This window comes from Pteropus alecto, unplaced genomic scaffold, assembly GCF_000325575.1.
Source record: "Pteropus alecto unplaced genomic scaffold, ASM32557v1 scaffold185, whole genome shotgun sequence".
Classification (NCBI taxonomy): domain Eukaryota; kingdom Metazoa; phylum Chordata; class Mammalia; order Chiroptera; family Pteropodidae; genus Pteropus; species Pteropus alecto.
Window position 1 is genome coordinate 4,355,612 of NW_006438088.1, and position 6,762 is coordinate 4,362,373.

The window sequence follows — 6,762 nt, forward strand, 5'->3', positions numbered from 1 at the left end:
TTATTAGCAGCCTACAACTAGTCACATGGCCCTGTCTAACTATAAGGGGGTGGAGAAGTTCAAACAGGAATATAAACAGAAGGATTTATACTGTATATCTAAATAGTTAAAAGTTATGCGTTAGGCTAATAAACTAACTTTAAAAATATACTCTGTCATTCCTTGACATATTTATCCCATATGACCTGGAAAACCACATTCGAATGTGGAATTCTTGGGAGTCTTGAGAGTTCCACACCTCTAGCATATGGCAATGTAGGGCGAGCCGACCTGTCTTCTCTTCACGTTCCAGGCCCAGTTCTGCACCATCAAGGGCATACATTTGAGCTTTGTTCATATGTCTGCACACAACCACCCCTTGGCCTCCTCTTGGGCCTGGGGTTGCATGCACAGTGGCACAGTCTATCCTCAGAAATACAGGTCTTGGGAAAGAGGGTTGTGCAGTCCCTGGTAGCAGGCTTGAAGCCCTTTGGACAAGGAATTCCATGGTTCCAGGGACCAGGAACATAGTGTAGGAGGGGAGTCTGGGCCTGGGTAGGTGTGTCCTCTTAGAACCTTGGACATCTTTTTCATTTTAGAGGAATGGGTTCACTGCGAACCCCTCTTGCCCAGGTTTAAAGGCATTACTGAGCAAGTGTAGTATCTGTGTGCCTACAAAATGAGAATAGGATATGAGCAAGCACACAGGTCTGTACCATTCCTCGTGCTTACTGATTTCGCTTCCTAGATAGAGCTAGGGAGAGAAATATCCTGATTTTCAAATTTGAGTATCATGTCTTGACAATTATAATTTTTATTATAAAGTTCTTTTATGATATATAAATCAGTTTTTTATGTGTTTGCTCACAGCAAATTTGCATCAACCCTAGTTTTCTTGACCTTATGGAGGTATTGGGACTTTGTCGCGTCCCTTCGAATAATGAATGATAAAAAGTAATGAGATATTCCAAGGAGTAAGTCTGAGAGATTTAATGCAGGGAGGACGGCCTAAGGAAGAAAGGAGGTAGGGTGCTTGGAAGATGAAGTCCTTAGTCTCGCATCCTGGAAAGAATGCTTCGGGGCTGCCCTCCAGCTCTTGCTTATCTCCACAGGAAGGTATGTCTACTACCTCAACCTAGTAATCCCTCTTGAACTGCAGTATACTGGTTTATAAAATGAGGATAATAATCACTCTGACGACCTTGATAAGGATCCTTTGATAGAGTGGTAGAGATAAGAGCCAGGAGAATGGGTTGGAAAATGAATAGAAGGTGAGGAAATGGAGATTATCTCATTTTTCAAATCTTTTTAGAAGTTAGTCTGAGAAAGTTAGTCTGGAAATATAGTGGGAGGAGCTGAAGGATGATGTGGGGTTCAGTGAAGGTTTTATTTATTAAAGGTTGGGAAATAGAGCATCATTGTATGTTGGGAAGACGTATCTCTAGTAGAAAGGGAGAAGATGGTAATGTAGAGGGAACTTTGCTGAGCTGTGGTTGAATTTTGGTGCTAGGAAAGGAAGTAGGCTTAGCCTTGGGAAGATGAGATGCTCTATCCAATAGCTCTTTTTTTCTCTCAGTGAAGCATGAAGTGGGTTTATGTACAAATGTTGGGAGTGAGGAGGCCACTTGGAAGGTAGAGGAGAAAGTGGGAAGTAACAAGGGTGGGGAGATGTTCTGGAGTTGTTAGGCTCTAGAACCAAATGAGTCTGACAGCGCGAAGTCACTCCCCTTGTCTGTGAGACCCCATCTCTGAACTCTCCCTCTCAATTTCTACTGCAGTAGCCTTTCCATTCTATTGTTTCTGTGCATTTTTAATATCCCCTGAGACATTCTCCAGTCACACTGAGCTGCCTACCTGGACTGTCCAAGTTATCTCTATGGTACCCATTATTATTTGGTTCTCTGTTTACAAAGTTGAATAGGTTTTGAGTAGTCTACTCTGACTTTTCCCTCTAGTTGTTATTTTTGGTGTGAGATTTTGTAGAGAGTGAGATCTTTCAGAAATGACTGTATTATCATCATCTCTTTATAAGGTCGTTGCCATGGACTGAATGTTTATGTCCCCCCCCCAAATTGATATGTTGAAATCCTAACCCCCTACATGATGATATTTGAAGTTGGGGCTTTGGTAGGTAATTAGATCACGAGGGTGGAGCCTTCACAAATGGGATTGGTGCCCTTTCGAGAAGAGGCCAGAGAGCTAGCTAACTCTTTTTCTGCCACATGAGGATACAACAAGAAGCTGGCAGTCTACAGACCTTAAGAGAGTTCTCACCAGAACCTGACTTCCAGCCTCCAGAACTGTGAGAAATAAATGTTTATTATTATGTTATTATTTAAGCCATCCAGTCTACGGTACTTTTTTACCTGAACTGACTAAGACATGTGTGGTCAGTTTTTTAATATTCTAGAATTTGAAAACCCTTTAACGTAGGTTAATAAGCTGTATCATTTTCATGGCAGGTAAATGAAATTTAAAGCAAAGTGCCTCAAATATACCCTAATACTGAGTCCTGTCTTCCCATGAAGTTCTGCCCATCTCAGGATCCAGGTTCCTGGGAGCCAGAAACTCTAGTGAAGTAGAGCTACCCTGCCATTGTGATTACTGTAATTGTGCTCAACAAAGGCATTTTTTTGATGTTTGTGCATATCTTGTCTTTGCAAACCTAATTGTACAGATATTGTCCCTATCTAAGAATTTAAAATTATAAGAAAAACAGTGAATATGAACATAGATGTTATAGCTGTGGTAACATACAAACAAAACAAACAAAAATTTAGTCAGTTGGGAACTACTGAGAACCATAAGTGTTGTGCTTCCACCGTATGTGCCATGGTGACTGTTTAGCAGTAGAGTAAGAGGGACATTAGTGCTTAGGGGTGATCATTATTACTCACCACGTCTTACTTGGAAAATTTTGATTGTTTGTTACAGAAATCAGTGGTGACACAAATGACTCGATTTTCTCATCATAGGTTTCTTTGAGGGACAGGATAGCCCAGATGCTAAGAACCTAGACCCGTGTGTCATGATCAGCCATTTTCTAGTTGTGCAACCTTAGGCAACTTACTAAACCTCATGATGCCTGAGTTTCTTCATGGGTCAAAAAGGAATAATAATGATGTGTACCTCATAGAGGCGTTATGAGGGTTGAATGAAATTTTATGTGTGTGTATATGTATTTACAAAAAAAACCTACAGCTAACATCATATTTAATGGTGAGAAAGTACAAGCTTTTCCACTAAGATCAGAAACAAGGCAGGGATGTTTCTTCTCATCACTCCTTTTCAACATACTATAAGCCCTAGCTAATGCAATAAGACAAGAAAAGGGGAAAAGACACAGATTGAGAAAGAAGACGTGAAACTATCTTTGTTCACAGATGACATGATCGTCTATTTAGAAAATCTTAAAGAACTGACAAAAACTCATGAAACTAATAGCAATTAAAGCAGGGTTGCAGGATACAAGGTTAATATACAAAAGCCAGTTGCTCTTCTATGTAGGAGCAATGAACAAGTGGAATTTGAAATTAAAACATCTTCCCCTCAATTTGCTGTCAACCTAAAACTGCTCCTAAAAAATATATTTAAGATATGGAATATATTTAAGAAGTACTGTGAGTTCAGACAGTACTTTCAGCTTACTTTTCACTTTTTGATTTTTGAAGTAAGTATGTTATGTTAATAATTCTCTGGAGAAAAAAAACTCTCCAGAGAATTCATTCCTTAAACTAAAATTTATTCTATAATGAAGGAAAATAGAATTCTTTATTCATGATTTGACATATAATTAGGTAGTTATCTCTTATGGACAATGAGTAAAATAGTTATTGTTCACAAATGGATGTTATTATTTTAGTGTTAAAAATAGATGTGCAAAGGGACAGATGAGGTTTGAGGGGAAAGAGATGGGTTCACTTATAAAAGGGCAGCAGGAGGGATCTTTGTGGTGATGGAACTGTTTAATATCTTGACTGTGGTGGTACATGTGTCAGCCTACAGGTTATTCAATACTGTAGAACTAAACACACAAGTATAATGAGACCTGGGAAAGCTCAAAAGACCAGCGGATTGTATTAATCTAAATATCTTGATTGTATTTGTTTCGTGAACTGTTACCATTGGAGGAAACTGAACAAAAGGTGCTCAAGATGTCTCTTAAAACCTCATTTGAATCTGCAATTATCTTAATGAAATTCACTTTTAAAATGCATATGAAACTATTATATAAAACTAATAAATAATTTTAATTTTTAATTTATTTTGTTTTTAGGTTGTTCCTGCCTGATTGATAACAGAGTCCTCATTGGCTTTTGTAAGTTGAAATTTTAATTTTTTTATCTTCCACCCCAACATTTTGTATTTTCTAATTATATGGGAGTACTTTTCTAGAGGACCTGGAACAAAAATTGGAGCAAAACTTTTTATTATTTGGTTCTTATAATATGTTAAGGTCTGTTTTAGTTTTTCTGATACTGTTAGGTGACAGTTATTTTGAGGAGCTTTGAATTGCACATCTTCGGTTGGGGCCATCTGTTTCTTTGGAGTGACTTCCTATTAGGGCTGTGATTAATGAGAGCAAAGTGCTGTCTGTGGAGCTGATGTTGTATATATGTCCATTCTGTTGGACATCAGAGTTCTTCACTCAGACATCTTTGTGACAGATGGTAAGAGGGATACAACACTCTGGGAGAAAGCCACTAGTGTGAATGGTTTGACTAGTGAGGTGAAACAAATATTGTTTCATTCACCTGCGAAAATCTGGCAATTAGATGAAATGAGGAGAGGATTCCAGATTGGGAGAAGTTTTATTCCCATTTTATTGTTTAGAGTAGCTAAATTTCTGTTCCATAACTTTTCTTTATAGTATATTGAAAAAAACAAATTTAGAACTTCTGTTTTAGTAATAGGTAGTTTTTTTTTTCCTTTTTAATTCAGTGAAATCCAAACATTTGAAATAGGGAGAATTGAACAATCATTTTTAACCTAAGAAAATGAATTAGTCCTTGTATCACTGAAAACATTTACAGTATTAAGTGGGTTTTACTTGGCTATTTCTTAAAATAGAGACTGTATTGCCAGTATGTAAAAATAAAGTTATGAACCATAATGTGCAGCCAATAGTGTTGATTTATATATGCCATTATTTTGATGGAGAAGAATTGAAATATGCTACACTAATTTTAAAGACCTCTGTGATAATTATTGTCTGAAGATGGATTTGTTTTTCATTATGTTACTAATGGAGAATAATATTGTTAAAAGTAGCAGTGATTTGCATTTTCTGACAGTATATAAATCAATATCTTAAATCTTCTAGCAGGTTTTGTTCACCTATTTTGAGACCATTAGAAGACACACACCTCTAATACAGTCTTCCCCCAAATCTTGGTATACTCATTCCTCTTGATGGTAACTGATGTTATATGAGAAGAGGGCTTATGTTCATATAAATTTGGGGAAAAACTTAGTTAAAATTAAATTAGACTTACTTCCAACAACGTTTATCTATGAGAACCTATGGTCGGTGGTGTTTCTCAAACATATTTTACAGTGTAACTTCTGTGTCATCAAATAGACTATAGGACCAGTGCCCCGTGGAACATTTTTTGGGGGAAGTATTGCTTTAAAATTTAGGAAATTAATTTAAATGACGAGATCTGTTGTGCATTTTTCACAGCGATTGCAAAAGAAAATAAAGACATTTGAGCTAAATAGAAGTGTAGTGTAAAAGGACTGTTGAATTAGCTTAAAACAGTTGACATAGAATTAAGCATAAATAATATAAATATAGTTATAAACCAGTTTAAAACCATAAGTTTTAAAAATCTTGAAAATAAAAATGAGAGATGTATTCTTTTTTCTTGTTATGTAATTCCCATGTCATTCTTCTTCATTCCTTGAAGATTTAGCTCCTGGCTCACTGTCCTTCTCTCCAAAGTTAATGTTTCCTACTTGGTGATTTTAAGGTCACATAAGGATCCTTCCGATGCCCTGGCTTCTCACTTCCTTAACTTTCTCCCCTCCAGTAATCTCATCCCATAAACTGCTTCATCCCTGCTCCTTCATGGTCATACTGTGAACCTAGTTATTAGCAGTAACTTTCCCTCCGTGGCCTTGATTTCAAGCATCATATTCTCTATCAGCCCCCCACTCCAGTACGTTTTCAGCTCCACCTAGACATACCACTTTTCTCCTGTACCACACTTCCCTCATCCTTCACATAGTCTACCCCATCATAACATCACCTCTACACTCACTTCTCTTACCCTTCTTGCTTTATTTTGCTTAGCTGTCTAAATCCCAAAGCCTTGGTCTACCTGTTCCATGCCTGTACATAGCCAGAGAAAAATACCCAGCCATGCTCACTGGTCTTACTTGAATGATTTTATTGCTAACCTCAGTGAATCTCCAATGTTTTATGGCAATTTGGACAATTAATTCCCAGAAATATATTTAAAACCTATTTCTCTATTAACTTCTAGTTGTTCTTCTGTTCTCCCTTTCAACTGATGACATTGTTTCCTTTTTTACTGATAAAATAGAAATACCCAAAAGAGGACTTCCATAAGCTCTCATCACTACATCTACCCAGCCTTCTGCACTTGTACCCTACCTTCTACCATCTCTCTTTCTCCTGGGATGAACTGTCCAAAGCTCACCCTTGTACTTATGTTCTTGGATACCATCCCTTCTCACCTGCCCGTGGATATTTCTATAGCAGCTATCCTTTCTCTCCCTTGCATTATGAATTTTCTCTCCTCTTTTACTTAAAAAAAA

The 6,762-nt window shown here is 37.3% G+C and overlaps 1 protein-coding gene across 26 annotated transcripts in view; it reads left to right on the forward strand.

Annotated features, from left to right (window-relative positions):
- PLAGL1 (PLAG1 like zinc finger 1) overlaps window positions 1-6,762 on the forward strand; it is a 61,648-nt gene that overhangs the window by 16,643 nt on the left and 38,243 nt on the right. For all 26 annotated transcript variants that reach the window (XM_025049262.1, XM_025049254.1, XM_025049263.1 and 23 more), the window contains one exon: window positions 4,256-4,297. The gene's annotated coding sequence lies outside the window, so the exon portion shown is untranslated. The remainder of the gene's footprint in view (window positions 1-4,255; window positions 4,298-6,762) is intronic.